Source organism: Papio anubis, chromosome 18, assembly GCF_008728515.1.
Source record: "Papio anubis isolate 15944 chromosome 18, Panubis1.0, whole genome shotgun sequence".
Classification (NCBI taxonomy): domain Eukaryota; kingdom Metazoa; phylum Chordata; class Mammalia; order Primates; family Cercopithecidae; genus Papio; species Papio anubis.
Genome location: NC_044993.1, coordinates 38,306,956 through 38,327,448, shown reverse-complemented (window position 1 = coordinate 38,327,448; position 20,493 = coordinate 38,306,956). Strand labels below are relative to the sequence as shown.

Genomic DNA, 20,493 nt, shown 5'->3' with positions numbered 1-20,493 from the left:
ACACTCATGCACACACAAGTCCCTTTTTCTCGCCTCTTGCCCGGCGTCCCCCTCACTTTCTACAGCTGTATTTCTAATCAGCAGAAGATACATCTTGCTTGGAGTCAACACTCCTTTTCTCCGCGCATTCTTAACCTTCTATCTTATGCATGGATCACTGGTTAGCTTAGAAATGCGCAGACACAAAGGGGGAGCTGACATGTGAGGTTTGACGGCCATAATGGCTGTTTATAAGCCTAATCCATCACGTTTAGTGGACACCTCCATTTTTGTCCCTCTGAAAAGGTATAAATAATAAAATGGGATAGCTCCAGCTCAGAGGTGCCTTGGTAAATATTTTAACTATTTACAAGATTGCACCAATAACAAAAGAAGCATCTGTACCCCAGAGGGGCCCCTGGTCATTAAGAGAGACCCAGATGGTTCCTACCATTCAAACAACAATAACATTTCTTGATGACAGGGCTTTTGTAACATGGTTTACATTTTTTTCCATATCACATTGTGATATTCTGAATTTGCGCTCCTTTTCCGTCATTGTCCCCAGCAACGCTTCTAAAGAAAATCTCGCCAAATAGCCTTTGCCCCTCAGAAAAGAACAAGGCCTTGGAAGAACACGGCAAATGTGGGATTCAAAGCCCAGTTCAGAGACAGTTCTGAACAGTTATAAGCCAGCCCTTCTTAAAGTCCAAATATTGACATGAACCCACTGATTCTGTGGCCCAGTTCAAGGTTAGCTTTGGGTAAACACCCCCCTTAAATCCTGAATGAGCTGTGCCATCTCAAACTGAGCGCGTGAATCTGCCGCACTGGGTTTGATTTTACTCTTTCGTTCCAGGCATAAAGAGAGTAAAACGGAGGTCTGGGAACCCCAAAGGAGACTTTTGGCGTTAAATGTCTTTTTTCCTTGAGGACCCTATATGGTTGGGGGCACAGTGGCAGTGAAGACACTGCGTGGCTTTTGAAATCTTTCAGTAAGTCCGGCCTTTTTTGTTCTGTGCGCATCAAAGCAGGGGGTATCTGCAGCCCGCAGCTGCTTAGTAACTGTTGGAAACTTTAGTTCTCTCTAAAGCACTGGGAAAGTCAAATTTTTCGTTACACAAAAACGGCAGAGAGAGAGGCAGGAGGGTGGGGCGGTTAAGGAACCCAGGTTCTCGTGTCAGGGTAGACCTAGTTTTCAGTTTTCTCTCTGTCCACACTAGCTGTAGGGCTCCAGGCAAAGGTTTCTCCGCATTCTCTTCATTTTCGAAACTATAATACGAGGTCAACAATGATGTGAGCTTCAGATAATAACTGTGTGGATTACTACAGATGATATATGTTTAAAGCAGAGTGCTAAATGCGCTACGAAGGTTGCTATCATTAATACGAACAAACCTCTCATAGGGAAAGAAAATCTTTTAAAACTAGAAGATGGGGGGACAGCAATTTCACTTCATGCTTTCTAAACAGCACTGGCCTCTGAAGTTTCCTACAGGGAAAAGAAACCAAAAAACAAGACCATGTAACCGTTCTCTAGGTCTTTCAGAAACCTAAACGTTCATTTCTTTTCCAAAGGCCCTATTTAATTTTGGAGCTCCCACTTTCCAAATTTGGTCAATAAAATTAACAGCCTCCTTTGGAGTGGAACATCACACCTCCAAATGAGTTCAAGCTGGCCCTGCGATTGTCCTTCGGAATGTGAGGTTTACATTTCACAGCTCCTCGCCAAGTAATGAATGAATCGGAGCTCGTAAACAAACGGGATCCTCGCTTCCCTTGTTCCGTGGCCCCCAACGTGGGGTGTGTGCTGCAAAGAAAAATATTTATCCTGTTTGTGTGGCGCTGGGTCCCTGAATGGTCCACCAATAAAACAACACCGTAAAGGGCATTTCACAGCTGAGCTCGCAATTTAATAAACAGATGCAAACAGAAGGCCTTGGAGGTCAACAATTAAAAATAAACCAGCCGAGGTTCTCCTTGGAATTCCCTTTCTCTATAAAGCAGAGAGGACCAGGCCCCCGCAGCTGTGGTGGGGGAGGGGGAGGGGTGGGAAAGAAGGCTTTCCAGCCCGTATGAGCTTGGGGGCAGGGGTGGGGTCCTACCTGCTCTAAATGATTATTCCCAAAACTCCCTTTCTAGCAAGAAAGGGAACCTTTGAAAGCAGATGACATATAACTCATGGGACCCAAAATGGGCTAGAAAATAATATAGTAACCTTGGTCGACAGTGAATGCTATATCTCAATTTCTCTGTTTTATGCACCAAAGACAGTAAATATTGGAGCCAATGATCTGAAACAGTGGGAGAATCAAAGAATCACTTCTGTATAGTTGCTTTTGGAACAGGTTTTCTACTTACATTTGGAAATGTGTTTGTGTTTGTGTCTGTGTCTGTCTGTGTGTATGTGTGTGATGCCTATACAATAGTAAAGCCACTAAATAAAGGCCTGGAAAGTTGGCGACAGTCATCATTCTGTACCCATTTCCAACTTCTCCGTGTTCCCCCTCTCATTGCTGCTCAAACCAAGGCTGTCCACAGCATGGATACACCTGTGAGATCCATCATCTGCCATCTACCTGTGTGACCTCAGGTTTCTATGTCAATTCCTCCTGGCTCATTTTTCTGTTAAAAAGGGGTAGCAATAGTACCTGGCTACTACTGGCTAAAAAGTGTTGGGTGAAGATTCAGTGAGGTTGTTCATGTGAGTCTGTTAAGACAGTGTTTGCACAAAGCAAGGACACGAAAATGTGAGTTCTTGTTTGCGGTATCTGTGAAGTCTGAGAAGGTTACACTTTCTTTCAGGGACCTCTGCTGGGGCAGATTACACTCACTTGATTTGCGAATGTGTTGAAGGCCTATAAGCCTCCCATTCCCACACACTTACCCGCACAAAATCCCAAATGCCTACACAGCTAATGCCTGCAGTCTTCCCACATTCCTCCACTGATAAGAGGGTGAAGGATGGGTTTAAAGATAACCATTTGCTATGGGGGTAGACCTCCCACTGGGACCTAGGTCCATCTGACAGGCAGAATGGAAAGAAGCCCAGTGTCATGTGGCTGTTTGCGCCAAACTCCTCTCCTGCATCAGCTTAAGGACCCCAGCGTCACGCTGCGAGTCCCAGTGTAAATAACCACTGTGATGGTTATGACTTTCGCAGTTAGGAGCTTCCCAGCCCCATCTTCCTCACATAGGGGTGGTAGAGGCTGTGACCTCAGGAAATCACTCAAGTACTGGGTATTCAGTTGAATCCCAATTTTACCAGGGGGCTCCCACACAGGCTTGAGGCAGAGAGAGCCATGTGGCTCACATTTGGAGACTTGGATGCTTTATGCATATCCAGACCCTCCTTCCTCTTGAGTTAGTTACTTGGGAATTACATAGGCTTGGGTTTGAGTTCTTCCACTGCCTTCTTTCTCTCCTTGAAACAAACAAGAGAAAATGCCAAGAGCATTACTAGGAAACAGAATTCAGAACTAAAGTCTTCCTCTCATCTACATGTCAAATACCAATATTTTCCACCTTTGCACCTAGTTTATCAGTATTGAAAAAATTCTCTTCTAGGCATCTTTTTATCTACCCCTTGGAACAAGCTCAAGTGAGACTGTTATCATTCTACTGTCACCAAAGACAAAACAGATGTTCAGAGGTGATGTAGCCGCCTCCCAGCACATCAGGGTTAAATAGCAAAATTGGATGTTATGGGTAACATAACTTTTATTTTTGCATTTTGATTTAGATCTGAACTTTAAAAATCCAACTGTGGTAAACTATAATGCCCATACAGAAAAATGCCTAAAATATGAAAGCACGGTTTAACAAATAATTGTGAAGTCACTGCCTGAATTACTGTCAGGTCAAGATATAGGTATCTGCATCTCCCCTGGGTTCTCCTTTCTAATCAGGACACCCAGAATAGATAGAGGCACTGTTTTGACTTTTCTGGTAGCCATTGTCTTCCTTTATTTTATGATTTTACTACCTATATGAGTTTTCATAAACAATACTGTTTAGTTTTGCTTCTTTTTGACTGTTACAGGAATAGATGCATACTGTATTTATTTATTTGAATTTGCCTGTCTTTTCACAATCATAGGTTTGTAAGATTCATCTATATTGCTGAATGATGCTGTGGTGCATTCATTTTCTTTATTGCTGTAATGTATTTCACTTTGAGACTGCAACCTGATTTATTTCCCCATTCTAAGTTGGTTGTCTCTAAGCCATCTTCAGTTTTGTTTTGTGATGTACATTGCAAAAATTGTTCACACCTCTATACGTCCAGGCCCTCTGCCAAGCAACTTACTTTGGGTAATTTTTTTAAAAGGCAGTGGTTTGCCAGGTGTGAGCCATGGCTTCAAGAGGGCTTATATGCCTCTCCCTCCTCTCCTGCAGCTCTCCCATCACCATGAGAAAAATAAAGGCAGGCTAGGCTGCCAGTGCAAGGAGGAGGGTGAGAGATGTGGAAAGAAATAAACCTGAAAATAAATGAACAAGGCCAACCAAGATCAGCTGAACCCTGTAAATACACAAGCTATAAATGCTTATTGTTATATAATGCTAATATCTTGTAATTGTTTGTTATGTGTTATTTAGCAATAGATAAGTGATACAAGCTGCTGTAAGTGATATGCTTACACAACTTCTTGTCAAAATTAGAAATTTGCAGATTTTCCAACTGCAAAGCCTAAGTTCTTTCCATTGTACTGGATCTTAGCCTTTATCAAGTAGTTTTGGTGAAAAATGTCAGCTAGAATTTAAAACCTTACTCCTAGCATACGAGTCTAACTGTGAATAACCCACCCATGGCTCTCATAGAACTTCCTCTGTACCTTTTTTGTTCATTTGTTTTAGTTTGTTTTTATTTTTATTTATTTATTTTACTTTAGAAAATTTCAGCTTTTAAAATATCTTCTTTGATTAACTGGGAATACTTCTTGCCCATGGCATTCTCTTTCTTTGTTTTTATTTCGGAGTCCTTCAACAGCAAATGTGGAATGATCATAGAGTAAAGGTGTCTAGGTATCCAGATTAATACATGTTCTCAATCAACTGGAATCCAGAGGTCTCAAACTGGTAGCCCTGAGGACAAATTAAGTCCACAGACATACTTTAGTCTACAGAGTTTAAAAGTTGTTATTGAGACAACAAGAAAAACAAAACAAAAACAGACATTTTACATAAAAACATAGATTTTACACTTTTCTAGAATCATCATAATATTTATTAACATTGGGCCTGCAGTCCTACTTGGTAAATATTGAATGAAGCTGAGAAGCAGTTTTCCCTTTTAAGGGGTACATGGCCTCTAATTTGCCACCATCCCCATATCTCCTATTCTGCTCAATACTGGGACCGAGTACTGGTTGACATTGATAATAGTCCATATGACTGTTTTCTAATGAAAGAGAACTATTTCTCTAGCAAAAAATGGGGCAAAAAGGGGGGATTAAAAGGGAATTCTAATTTATGTTTCTGGCCACTAAGGCTCTAATAAGTCTACACTCAATGATTAATGTGCATTAGATCTTGTCACTCAGTTCTCAGCTCCAGAACCTTCAATGGCTCCCCACCGTCTATGGGATAAAGTCCAACTCCCTTAATGTGGCATTCAGTCCCTTCACAGTCCCAATTCAAGCTTCCTTGACAGCCACACCTCCTACCCTATACATCTGTGAACTGTAGGCTCTAGAAACCCTGCACAAATTAGAACTTCTGGATCTTCTGCTCATTTCACATCCCCTTATTTTAGTCCATGCTATTCCCTCTTCCTGAATTGTCCATCATTCTTTTTTTTTTTTTTTTTTTTTGAGGCGGAGTCTCTCTCTGTTGCCCAAGCTGGAGTACAGTGAGCGTGGCACGATCTCTGCTCACTGCAACCTCTACGTCCCAGGTTCACCCCATTCTCCTGCCTCAGCCTCCCAAGTAGCTGGGACTGCAGGCGCCTGTCACCATGACTGGCTAATTTTTTCTTTCTTTCTTTCTTTCTTTTTTTTTTTTTGTGTGTGTGTTTTCAGTAGAGACAGGGTTTCACTGCGTTAGCCAGGATGGTCTCAATCTCCTGACCTCATCATCCACCCGCCTCAGCCTCCCAAGGTGCTGGGATTACAGGCATGAGCCACGGCGCCTGGCCTGTCCATTATTTTTAAATGCTATTTATCTGCTGTTGTATTAAAATGCTGCTTATCCACTAAGGTTAAACCAAATTCTTCTTCCTCTCTGGACCCCATTGTCAGTGTTAATGGTTGGAGTTCTTTTGAATCTTGAGCTCTATGTATCTTCATTTTGAAACATAATTCCTTCTGTCCTGATGTATGAGAATGCACAAATGAATAGTGAACATCTCACTGAGTATTCACTCCATGCCAGGCACTACATTACATACTTCATGTGTGGTTCACTGAGTCTCACAACTGGTACCTGTGACGATGTGAGCCTTATCCCCATTTTACAGAGAAGGACACTATGATCAGAGAGGCCCAAGGTCACAGCCACATAAATCATATAGCTGGGATTTTCATCCTGGTGCTTTGGCTTTAGACCCCAAGTTTCTAACCATTATGCCACAATCCCTGTCTAGTGTCTCCTACCAGATGACCAGATAAGTAATTGCCTATTATTTGTTTCTTTTTTTCATTCCATCCTAGCATGATGCATTAAACATAATATGTATGCAACGAATGTTAACTGAATGACGGAATCAATGACAGAAAAGTGTGACCATCTTCCTTTGCTTTTGAGAAACTGATGGCGCTACATTACCCCCAAAGCGTTTGTTTCTTGGTGGTTTGGGGTTGGACATCTGAGACAACCTATCCAATCATCATCCTCTAATCTCCTGGTAACACTGGGTAGCTCCAGGATTGGCAAATAGTTGGCGCTGAACCAATTGGAATTCTTCCCTTGAACTTTGCAGACTGTAAGCAGGAGAAATCAGCAGTCTGTGTCATCAGTGGTCGGAGCTGTAAGACCTAAAACCTGGATGTTCTTGAAGACCATGTTTCCTGCCATGCCAAGAAAACCAGGCTGCAGACAATGAAAATTAACAGAAGAGGCAAAGAGAAACAGAAAGGTAAAACACAGAGATTCTGGACAGCATTCGCTATTTGTTACTGTTATTGTTCATAAAATTAGTCACCTTCCTTGACCTTCCCCCAGCTTCAATGGTCAATCTTTACTGGAATCCATGAGCCAGTATTTTCCCTTTTGCAGCTAAAGTGGTGTGAATTTCATTTCTGTTACTTCCAACTGAAACAGCCCTGATGGATGTAGGCAGAAGTAGAATGTGGACTAAAAAGGGATTCTGTGTCACAAAGCTATTTTCATGAATCTCTGTGTCACCCATTAAAGAGATTTTATAAAGAAACACATTCTGTATTTATTATTTATTTAGGACTACAAACGCATTATTCTTGGAAGTTAAAAAAAAAAATTAGATAAGACACTTGCTGTCCATGAACTCACAGTTACCAATAATTAGAATTTTTATTCACTTCTGTACACTCAGTACCTGGCCCCAGGACTGGCACCTAGCAAGATTTCATAAGTATTTGTTGAATAAATAGATGGGATACCCAGAATTATGGAATGATCGCAAGGTAATGGGGGCATAGAGGAGGAAAATAAAATTCTGCTAGGGTAGGGGAGTTGTAAATGGTTCAGGCAAAGTTTCCCAAAGAGGAGGATGTATTTGAACTGAGCCTTGAAGGATGTGTAGGTGTTTGGTAGGTAGAAAAGGAAATATGCAAGATTGAAGTTCAGACAGAGGGAAACATACATGTTACGGCCAGAGGCATAAAGTGCATGGCAAATTACAAAAACCAAAGTTCCAGGAGGCTGGATGATGGTGTTAGAGAAGGCTGGGAGAAGGGACTGATGAGGTAGGCTGGGCTGAGTAATGCAAATAGAGAAGATTAAATATTTACATAAGCTCATTAGTGACACTGTGTGCATGTGACAAGTATGATTTAGTTTAAACCTCCAAGGTTTAAATACCCTAAGTGCAACTGTATCTTTTTTGAAATTCATTACATGACATTAATAGGCTCTTTCTCAGCTTCAGTAGTGATCATATTCATGATTTACTCCATCTCTCGTCCCTGGGGTCAGGGACAGTCCATTCTGACCTCCATCCGTCCTCTTACACCTTCCTCAGGAACTAAACATTGGCTGCTAGAAAGCTCCCATTTTTTGTCCCACATAAAGGGAAGCAATTTTGTTTCTAAAGATTTAACAGGAGAATTCCCATTATTATGAGAACCAATAAAAAAAGGGACTCTGTGTCACAAAGCTATTTCCTTGATTTTCTGTGTCACCCATTAAATGCAATTCTATAAGAATCCTTTTATTTTTTATTTTTTTTTGAACGAAAGGAGGTTTAATTGGACTTACAGTTCCACATGACTGGGAAGAATTCTTTAAGAACTTGTCAGGAGTCCTATAACATGGTAGGTATATCCTAGAAATATCTAAGCTCTCAAAGTCCTCAAGGACAGAATCTCTTCTTCTAAAGACCTTAGCCTTGTTGAGGGGACAAGATCAATATCATTAAGTTTGACAGAATCACTTGCTTTTCCAAAATGTTTGTAAAATGTTTATAGATTACAAAGCACTTTTGTGTGTCTTCTTATATTTGACCTTATCTGTGCAGTGGATGGTAATTAAGGATTATTATGATATATTAGGCAATGGCTAAGGGCTCTGAAGAAAGGCAACACTGAGCCCAAACCCTAAATTTCAATTAGGTTATCAGTTCAATTGGGTTAAGTTTTGCTGTAGTAACAAAGAACCCTGAGATCTCAGTGATTTAACACAACAAAAGTGTATTTCTCATCGATGCCTGTGGCCACTGAGGGGTGGTTAGGGGCTCTTCTTCTCACAGCCTTGTACCAGAACTCAGGATGATGGAGGAACCACCTTCTCAAGTGTTGCTTTCAGAGGGGAAGAGAGCTCTGGAGGGTCTCAAATCAGCAATTAAATGCTTTCGTTCAGAGGTAGCATATTAACCACTCACAACTCCTTGGTCAGAACCAGGTTCATGACCTCAGCAAAATACTACCAGGTGGGCCACTTGCTAAAGATAAGCAAGTCATACTTTTTGCTATGAGGTTTCTAGTAGTTAATGCAAAGAGGTTTATCTTTATTATATCTGTAATTTTTTGGTGTCTATCAAACTTAAAAACAAAATATTGCTCAAGATAAGTAGATAAGTAATTACTCCTGAGGCTGAACAAAATTTGAAACTTGCTGAAAATACAGATTCCTGAACCTCACCCCCAGAAAGTTTGACTAATAAGACTAATCAGAGATGGTTCAAGTGTAACATACCAGGACAGATGAACTGATTATTGAAATATTAAAATACTTCTTTATTTTTATTTTTATTTACTTTATTAGACAGTCCCTCTGACATTTGTCTACCCCCTAATCTGACTAACTGTCCTGACCCTAACCCAGGACTCCTTGCAATTCCTCAGTGAATGAAAGAGTAATGTTTTGCAGAGTTGAGTGTTCTGAAGTCCCTTATGGCTGCAGGTGACGTTCTGCTTGATTGGTATCATTCCCCCCAGTTGTTAAATGTTTTATATATGACCTTTGATGGTGAGGCCTGGGAACCGGAATTCTATCAAGTACCCCAGAAAATTCTGATTCAGAAGAATACTGTCCATCCTTTTAGAAACACTGATCACACGACCTGATGAGCCAACCATGATAGTGACTGTATCAGAAATGGCCTAATGGAAGAGTGCAGAGGATGCAACAAGGCCACAGGAACGGGACCCAGGCTTCTGGCAATGGGGAGTTGTCATTGTTGGAGAATCTTCCAAGGAGAAATAAAGTTAGCAACACCTTGAAAGCCACTCCAGAGCTCTCTAAGACCCAAAATAAGTAGAAGCCTTGGTTGACTTTCTCAGCTTAACAAGAGATGCAAAATGTCTATATATGCAACGGCCAGAGATTATGAAGCAGCTGCCTGCAGAATGAATACAAAATGGCAGCATGGAGGAGGTAGAGAGAGGGACTTCCTTCCAGCTGGTCCGGGAACAGAAAAGGACCATTTCCCCCTTTCTGCACCTACCCAACATGCATCACATATGAGAATGTCAGAAGTGCGTATTGGAGTACTGTGGGAATTAATGGAATTTGGAGTGATGTAGTGGATTAAAGAATTCCTTTTCAGAAATAGTTGCTCCCTCTCTTACACTTCCATGAGAGAAATATACTTCATTTTGAATCTTGGGTATCATCACCTGACTTATGTCTGCCAATGGAATCTTAGCAGACGGGATGTAGCAGGGACTTGAAATGTGTTCGTGTGCTTGTTTGTGTAAGTGTACTCTGGTGTGTCCCCCATGACTATGAGAAAGACATGCCCAGACTAGCTCACTGACGCCACGGGGAGGATGAGATCAGCTGCTCATGGGCATGTGAACTAAGTAAGTGCCTATTGCTCTATGCCACTGAGATTTTGTGTTTGTGTGTTGTGCAGCTACTGCTAACTACTGGGGAGGTTTATAACAAAATGTGTCAAGGGTCAGAGAAGTCCACCCAAATCAGACTGAACTGTCTTTCCTATTTTGCTCCAAGGTAGCTGAGCTATTGGCCATGGTTCCAGGATATTCTCTTAATAATAGAAGAAGGCCAAGCAAATAAAAGCCACAGGATTTAAAGTCTACAGATAATCATAACACTGTATTTTCACAATTTATGAAGCACTATGGTGTGCCAGGTTCCGTGGTGTGTGCGTTAGATGGATTAGTTCATCAAATTAAAGTTCCTCTATCAATCAGCCCCATGTCCCTATACTCTTTTTGGAAAAATTGTGGGGCCCACAGGGGGACCCATATGCAGACTGCGCATTTTTTGGTTCCTGTCTAGACCATTCAACCCAAAACTGAAATAGCTGAACTGAACAAGGGGCTGAGCGTTAGGGAGTTGAAGTAGGGGAAAGGCAAGGCTGGGGAGCTTAAAAATAGTGGGAAAAACATTGCATAAGGCCTTGGAGATAAACAATGCAGTAGTTTCAGTGTCTCTTCCCATGACCCAAATCACGGGTCTTGGGAGTGTGTGATGGTTGTTTCTGGGTCATGAAAAGGTATTCACTTTCCAGTAAAAGGAAGGGTCCCACACCAAATAGCCTCTGGCGGTCTTATTAAAAGGCCACGGTGGGGTCAGCGTGGGACTCTATCAGTATCAGAAGAAGAGTGTAATAGTGGCTGACATGCCCCGAGCTTTAATGTTGTGCAAGTCAGAGGAATAAATGCTTTGTATGAATTATCTGCCTTAACGCTCGGGAGCATGTGTCCAAACTCTCCCAATTGTACCCACAAGGAAACTGGGGTTTGGGGACGCTGAATCCCTTCCCAAGTAAATAACTCAAAGGGCTGGAGTTAGGATTTAGAATCAGAATCCATGATTTTCTAAATTTCATGCCATCATTAACAATTAATTATATATTGAGAAATGATGCATTTGAAGTCTAAACATCAAAATTCAATTTCAATCATGTGTTTCTGAGGAATAAGGCAAGGGAAAAGTTAGACTCTCAGCAGAAAGTAAAGCTACTGTTAGCCTCTTAGATGGTACATTTTACCTCATTTCAACTCACACTGAGAATCTCCAAGTCGCTGGTGACTGGACAAAGTCTCATGTGAGCCAATTGTTTTAGGACAAGGCAAAAAAGTAGAGAAGCCTTTATAAATTACAAGAACCCCCAGTTCCTACAGACTCCAGAGCTCCTGACACGTGAGGTATGGGGGGAGCTTTGAGGTGGCTGTGAGGCACAGGCTGGTGTGAAAACCCAACCTCCCCATTTTAGCGAGAGAGAAACTGAAGTCCGAGAGGAGAAGTGATTTTCCCAAGGGTCCACAGTGACAGAGTGGGGACTCCCACCCTGGAGCCAGGTGGTCCCACACCCAGATCAGTGGTCTATCTGCTGTGTCATGCCCTCTTCTTTTGTCAGTTCTGGGGCGTGACTCATGGGAGGAGCTGATTTGGGACTCTGCCATCCCAGGGGCTCTCTCTGACAAATGTCACTTTCTGGTTTTGAGGAATGAAGGAAGAGTTCCAAAAAATTAAGTGTTTGTAAACTAGTGTATTTTGTATTGTTTCTTAAGTTGACTCTTCATGGATTTCCTCTGTCGGTCTTTTTAAATATTTTTTCGTTGGAAGAAGGGGCTTGCTCACCACCTCCATCATGACGATATCAGAGCTAGAGCTAACGAGAACATTTAGAGGTGCATCAGCCTGAGAAAGTGAGAAAAAAGAATCTCTTGTATGTGATTCTTGGTAGAGAAAATTCTCAATATGTTCTTCCACATGTAAACTTGGCTTTATTATCTTTGTGAGTGTGCACGTGCGTGATGGGGCTACAGTCCACTGTTCATTGAACATGTGGTTTCTGAGGAGCTGTAAGACCTTGCAGGGATTTAAGAGATGGCAACATAGTCCCATCCAACATGTCCATCAAGATTGGCTTCATCAAGCCTCTTTGCTTACAAGGAACAGAAATCTGCTCAGAACAGCCCAAGTATACCAGAGATACTTTTGAAAGGATCCAGGGATGTCTCCCAGAAGGAGATATGAATGGGAATCAGGACTTGGCAAGTCAGGAACAGGAGTACTTCAGTGTTTCTCCTAGGGTGTCGTGGTGTCTTCATTTTGTTTCTCTCTATGAAATCTCTATGAATCTCCTTTTGTGGATTTGATCAGTCAGTTTTCCCAGTTGCAAATAAGAAATTCTAGCTGTATCGGGAGGGGACAGTGGTGTTCCCATCATTTTTAATCCAGTCCAAACTGACTATGTGTGGGTCACCCTCCCTGTAAAGCAGTGAATGGTGTTTCCTGCAGCTTCTTGTTCACATTTTGACATTTCACAGGATTTTATTCTACGCTGCCTTCTACCAAGCCCTTTGCAGGTGCTCAGGCAAGCTGCCCTTGCCGAAGGAGAGAAAACTGGAGTGATCAGAATGACAGGTTGAGTGTGTTTCATTTGAGGAGAAAAGGTGATTTGATGATGAGCAGGTTATTTGGAAAGCAACAGCTTCGCAGATGGGAAGTCTTGTGACTACTGTAATCTTAACAGCTAACACTTTTTTTTGATAGTGTGCTACGTGCCAGAAAGGACTCTAAGCATTTCCCCCATATCAGCTCATTTAATCCTCACAAAAATCCAATGTAGCAGTATAATTATGGGCTCCCATTTACAATCCAGGAACCTGAGGTACAGGGAGTTTAACCTAATTTGTCCAAAACAGAACTGGGATTTGAACCCCGGGCAGTCTAGCTTCAGAGCCTGCATTCTTAACCACTATTCTAGTCAGTATTCTATGGTAGCATTAGTGCATTAACTATTTGCCTGGAATACAGTAGCACCTTGTGCATACAATATTATTTCATTAAATCTACACAAAAGCCATGACTTGTAGTCAGAACCAACCTGCATGTGAAGAAACTGAGGCTCAGTGAGATTAAATGGCTGGAATCAAGCCATGAAGTGAATAGTGACAGACCAGGTATGTGGGCTCAAGTCTAACTGGACATAGTCTGGGCTTCAGCCCCCAGCTTAATACTGAAAAACAGAGACTAGAGTGTTAACCTACGATATGTTAGGGAATAGACAGTCAAAAACGAAAAATGTTTTCAGGGCATTAAAAGAGCAAAGCACAGATTAGTTTGAAGCAATTTTCTGCGTAGAGAAGGAGAACTTAAAGAAACAAAACTCTTCCTCTCCTCTTATCCAAAATGGATGCATGAGAGAGAAAATCTGGTAGATATTGAGCAACTTACAAGTTCCCAACAGCTGAAAAGGGTTCAGCTTCAAACTCATCACTGTCAGAAAAGCAAATACAAATTTGCCCCAGAGCAAAATAACTTTCAGAAAATCAGGAAGAGTAAATGGATAGTAAGTTATGAACATAAAACTCTTTGTACTCGGCCCAATTAACCCTAACCCAAGGCAACCCTGTGCCCCTAAGCTATTCATTTAAGGGTTTTACGATTTATAGGCAGCCTTTCTCAGGGGAGGTCCCGCCTGGCTCTGATTTCAGGTTTCACAGCAGCACATGTGTAATCCTGCTGCGTCACAGCTCCACAACTCAGAAAATGCATGTTTCTCAGGATGGAAAGAGACCCGGGGAGTCCTCGGTGGGTGAGCTCTGCTTCCCTCCAAGTGGCAGGAGAGAGCCCTGTGGAAGAGTGTGCACTGAGATCTGTCAATTTCCACTCCGGGGATGAGTAAGGGAGCTGGGGCTGCTCCACCCTTGGCTTCCATTACACAGTATACACATGTACCCCATAAATATATACAATGATTATGTATCTGCATTTGGCACTATGTTATGAGTGCCAGACACAGTGATAAATTAAACCTAAAGTCACAACTGCTACCTTCAAAGAGTGGCAATCTATTATTTGATGAGATAAGAGCACCCAAGACTGCTACATAGACACAGAGGCAAGGACAAGGAGAGATGAGCATCTCCAGATCATTCTTCAGCTGAAGTGTCATTGTGGCCACAGAAGATGTGACTGAGTGGAAGAGCAGGGGGAAAGGGTTCCTGAAGGGTATGTAGAGGACTGGAGATAGGATGGAGGCTGGAGAAGAATAGCTTGAGGAGCTTAGACCACAGCAGATGCCTCATGCCCTGCCCTGGTGGGGGCTCATGCTGAGAAGGCAGGGAGTGACTAGAACATAGAAAACTTTGAAATCAAAGTAGAAACATTCAGACCTGATGGGTTGGGCAAAAGGGAGTCACAGTAGGCTCTTGAGAAAGAAAGAGAGTCAAGAGCTTTCAATTTTCATTTTACTCACAACGTTGTGCTATATAGGCTTATTTCTGCATTTTGTCAATTGCATCAAAGGGAAGAGATCAGTTTGCTGAGAGTGTTCACCTCTGTTGGAGGAGTAGAGGAGTTGTGGAGGGGGGAGGTTGATGGTAGAGTGCTGGAAACCAGGTGCTACTTGTAAGCTGTCATTGGAATCAAGTAAGGAAGGGCAAGGACATCAGGCAGTGAGAAAGAGGCTTCAAAAGAAAATTGCCAGGGCCTGGGAAAAGCAGAGTGCCGAAGAGGACCGAGTCTAGTTTTCTGGTTTAAGATTTAGAGAAATCTGACCCTCTTGTTTTAGTCTCCTGGAGCTTTGCCTGAATGCATTAAATAATTAAAATGGAAAAGAGAAAAAGAAAGAGAAGAGAAAAGAAAGAGTAGAGATGGAGAGAAGGACAGAAGAGAGAGGGATAAGAGTGGAGGAGAAGGGAGGGGAGGGGAGAAGGCTGGCAGGAAAGAGACAGAAACATCACACCTGCAGACACCTCCCAGTCAGTAAATCAATCATGCAGAAACAAGCCACACATGGAAATGTGTGGAGGAAGATGGTCAAAAACAGACCCCATGTATCCCTCATTTCCGTGGGTCATCACCCAATCCTTTAAAGTTCAACTGAGACTGTAACCAATGACTACAGGGAAGAAAAGAAACCAGCCTGTGTATCTGAGTCAAGAGCTTTCAGTTTTCATTCTACTCACAATGTTGTGCTGCATCGGCTTATTTCTGGGTTTTTCCAATTGCATGCCCTCTGATATCTCAGGCCAGCAACCTTGACTTCATATTCACATCTTCCTTCTGCTACTGGCTCATACAAACACGGTTGAAAAGCTGAGTATGATGGTTAATTTTTATATTTTAACTTGACTGAGCCATGGGGTGCCCAGATATTTGGCCAAACACTATTGTGTGTGTCTGTGAGAGTGTTTCTGGATGAGACTGACATTTGAATCAGTAGACTGAGTAAAGCAGGTTGCCCTCCCCATTGTGGGCACATCTCATCCATACAATTGAAAACCTGAATAGAACCAAAAGGCTGAGTAAGAGGGAACCCCCTTCTGCCTGACTGCTTGAGCTGGGACTTGCGTCTTTTCCAGCTTTTAGACTCAGACTGAAATTTTGGCCCTTTTTGGGTCTCAAGCTTGTCAGCTTTCAGACTTTAGCTATACATCAGCTCTCCTAAGTCTACAGTTTGCTGACTACAGATCTTGGAACTGATTTCTTTACCTCCATAATTGAGTAAGCCATGGATAGTCATGGGCTGCCTAATGATGTGTTGGTTAATAATGAATTGCATATACAATGGTGGTCTCATAAGATTACACTATTCTATCTTTACTGTACATTTTCCATGTTTAGATATGTTTAGACACACAGACACTTACCATTGTGTTAGAACTGCCTACAGTATTCAGTATAGTCCCATGCTGTACAGGTTCATAGCCTGGGAGTAATAGGCCATACCATAGAGTCTAGGTGTGTCATGAGCTACACCATTTAAGTGTGGGCAGGTGCACTCTAGGATGTTTGCACAGCCCCAAAGTCACCTAACAACACATTTTTCAGAATGTATCCCCCATTGCTAAGTGACACATGACTGTATATACACAGCCTTTCTTTTGGTTTTGTGTCTTCTGAGAATTCTAATACACTCAGGGAGATCTCTCTAGAAAAGGGTCGGGGTGATAGTAACAATGGTGCTGAGATCCAAGAAATATTTGAAATTAACAAGTATAGGAAGCTTAGAAGGAAGAGAGTCCCCAGCAGAGGCAATGGCCTAGGCAAAGGCTTCAAGAGGAGGGAGGCTGGTGGAGGGAGGGACTGACAGGTCAGCATGGTCTGAGTGAGGAGTAGAAGGGGACACTGGCATGATATTAGCTGGAGATTCTGCAGGCACCAGGCCACTCCAGGCCGAGGTAGGCTGATCATAAGATATGGTTTATCATCTTCCCGGGACATGTCTGAGAGAAGAAGGTGCTATTGAAAACCAGAATAACACGTTGAAACCAGAACTATTCTGCACAAATTGAGGCCCTCCCTTTCAGGCCATTAGGAGTTTGTAATTTATTCTACAATCAATAAGGGATTCACTGAAGTATTCTAAGAAGAAATGTCACATGATCCTATTTGCATTTTAAACTCACCGTGACTGCTATGTGGGGAATGGATTGAAGAAGGCAAGAAAAGATAAGGGCAGACCAGTGGGGACTAAATCTATTTACGACTGCAACAGTGAAAACCTGCCTGAGTTTCCAGCCTGCTGCTCTGAGAATTTTAGACTCAAAATTATGCCATCAACTCTTACCTGAGTTTCTAACCTGCTAGTCTGCCCTGTGGATTTCAGACTTGCCAGCCCCTACAGTCACATGAGCCAATTCCTTAAATTCTCTTTCTCTGTCTCTCTCTCTCTCTAAGTTTGAGTAAGTAATATATGTAGGTATGTATTTACTATGTATGTATGTATTGTGGAGGAGGGAAAATGGTTCCCTCTACCTTTCTAGGTTCCTTGGCTGAGCTACAACTTAAATGGACACAAGACAGATCAACAGGAACAAAACCACATTTATTACATATGTGAGCACAGGAGTCCCACAAATATGAGACTCCAAGAGAGACTAGATGATTGAAGCTTATTTAATATCCTGGGCTATAGAAAGGAATAGGGGCTTTGGCTTCTGAGGGGTGGTAGAGACAAGTTTATGGAAGGGCGAGAGGAGGAAAGTATAGTGAATACAATTTGTCTTGTTATGCAGGTAAGTCTTTCAGGTAATAAAAGTTGTAATGGAGCTGCTCTTTCTGATACAGATACTAATGCATATTTTCTTTATAGATGTAAATTTCTTTTACAAAAAAAAAAAAAAACAGCTTTTCAGAGCTACTCTTGTGTCTGAAGTTTTTCAGAATAACCATTTCCAAATATGCGAAGCAAATATATTTTGGGGTGGCATATCCGGTCTCCTATAGTCATATTCGGGGTAGTATGTCCTGAACCCAAACATTATACACACACACCCACAACACACACACACCCATATATGTACATATCCATATTATATATAGTATGTGTATTTTGTATATATTGCAAAAGTTATCAGTATCAAAATGGAGTTACTGATGTCAAACCCTAATAAAATGGAGAGACAGGAAGCCATGAAGGAAGGGTCCCCTCACACAAGCCTGTGACGGGGATGATGCATGGAACTCTCGAAACCTCCGTGTTTCAGGTAGGCCACTTGCACGAAGAGACTTGGGTAGCAATGGCTGCCTTCATCAATTTATATATAAATATCTATCTATGTACATCTATATATATATATGTAAACATATATGAGGTGAATATATAATTATATATGTATATATAATACACATATGTGCATAATATGTATGTGTATAATACATATGTATATATAATTATATATATTCATTCCTCATGTTACATATAGAGAAATAATGAAGATATATAATTATAATTTATAATTACATATATAAATTATATATGGTTACATATGTATTTATAATTTTATATATCTGGAGAGAGAGGAAGACAGAGAGAGAGAAGGAAAAAAATAATTTTTTAAAAATATATTTCCCATTGGCCCTTTTTTTTTCTTTTTTTTTTTTTTCCGAGATGCAGTCTCACTCTGTTCCCCAGGCTGGAGTGCAGTGGCGCGATCTCGGCTCACTGTAACTTCCACCTCCCTGGTTGAAGCAATTCTCCTGCCTCAGCCTCCTTAGTAGCTGGGAGTACAGGTGCACGCCAGCATGCCTGGCTAATTGTTTTTGTATTTTTAGTAGAGATGGGGTTTCACCATGTTGGCCAGACTGGTCACGAACTCCTGACCTCAGGCACTCTGCCCACCTCGGCCTCCCAAATTGCTGGGATTACAGACTTGAACCACTGTGCCTGGCCCCATTGCTTCTTTTTTCTGGAAAACTCTGACACAGATTTTGGTGTGGTGGCACACAGAAAGAATGCCATGTGATGATTGCAGTTATGCTTTTTATAAAAAAATTTTATTTATTTATTTATTTTTTATTTTTTGCTTACAAGCCAAAAGACTGCCAGAAGGCAGGAAAGAAGTCTGGGACACATCCTCCCTTAGCTCTAGTACCATCAAAGAGAAGATAGCCCTGCCTATACCTCGATCATGGACTTCTGGCCTCCAGAACTTTAGACAGCACATTTCTATTTACTAAGACACCCAGTTTGTTGCACTTTGTTAAAGCAGCTCTAAGAAACAAATACAGATTTTGGTGCATTAGTGAGATGGCAGAGAGTTTGCAGAGGCTACGGGAAGAAGGGAGTGGATTTAAGTCAAATCTAGAGGGCCCAGGGAGGGCTTGGATATGGGAAAAAGGAGGGGGATAGGTTTTGACTTCCGCTGATCTGCTGCCTCTGAAACCCTGCCCCTTCGCCTGATCCCCATGCTAATTCTGTCTCAAGCAGTATTCTTGATGTCATTCTCTGCTCAAAGTGCTACAGTTACTATGTGGGACTGCATGCAGTTATTTGAGAACATAGGCTATTTGGTCCTGAGGTAGACATGACCACAGGGGACCTGGGTCTCTGTCCTGGGGCTTCCATGTGCTGGCAGTCAGGTCCCCTTGGAAGCTCTTGGAGAAAAATGGAATAAGTCTTCTCCAGTGATTGCAATACTTCTGCTACTGAGACAGTCAGTAAATTATTTTCCACATTCACTGCTGAGAACTACAACAAAACCTACATGAACATTCTTTTGGATATAATCATATAATAGACCAGTTAACATTTGGTTAGCAGTTGCCATAGTCAGAAGACTGTGTTTCACGCTTTGCAAGAATTTAACTCTCATGACTAACTATATAGTGAGTCCACAAATTACTCTCATTTTGGAAGTAAGTAAGTAGAGATTCCATGAGTCCTGTTGAGGTGATCAGGTTCACCATGCTGAGACATGGTGGATCGAGGGCTGGTACCCAGGTCTGAGGCAGAGCAAGCACTCTTAATCATCTTTCTGTCCTCTGTCTTTATCCCACTGTCTTTTCTACACACACACACACACGTGCACACACACACTCACACACATGCATGAACAGTCACAGATAAACCCAAGGGAAGTGGTTCTGCCATTGTGGTTTCCAGCATTCTGAATGCCTCTTCTTAGACTAAGCTGACTCGAGAATAGTTTTATTATCTTAATGTTCTGCTATTCAGTACAGAAGATGCTGTTAAAGACAGAACTTATTCTTTTCCCATCTGCCACCCCTAGGTTTGAACCACAGCATGCTTTCTGTGGGTCCCTTCTCTGGGAAATCATCTCGTTGGGCTTCCTGGGTTGGATTTTTCACCTCTCATTCTCCACCACTGAGAGCTGACTTTTTTCCCACTGGGTTAGGGGTTCACCATACTCTTTAGCGTTTTCATCAGGTTTGCTGGTAGTCCCCATCACCACCACACTGGGATACAGATGACAAGAGTTTAATTTTTTGATAATTATATACCCATCCCCATACTCTTTTTACAACTCTGGCTCAAAGTGGGCAACTGTCTAAAGTAGATCAACTAGTTGTTTGCTATGCCCCTGTCTTCCTTGCTCTCACGTTCTGTGGTTTGTTTGAGAGTCAATGTCCCCAGCCCCAAGAAAGACTTGCAAGGGACATAATCAATCTGAGTGGGGGTTTCCCAACCCTGGCACTAATTTGGCCTAA

General features: G+C 42.0%; 1 long non-coding RNA gene across 1 annotated transcript in view; it reads left to right on the top strand.

Moving 5' to 3' along the window:
• Positions 1-6,046: 6,046 nt before the first annotated feature.
• LOC103880433 overlaps positions 6,047-20,493 on the top strand; it is a 31,640-nt gene continuing 17,193 nt past the window's right edge. The window contains exon 1 of the long non-coding RNA XR_002519231.2: positions 6,047-7,054. This is a non-coding gene — a long non-coding RNA (uncharacterized LOC103880433). The remainder of the gene's footprint in view (positions 7,055-20,493) is intronic.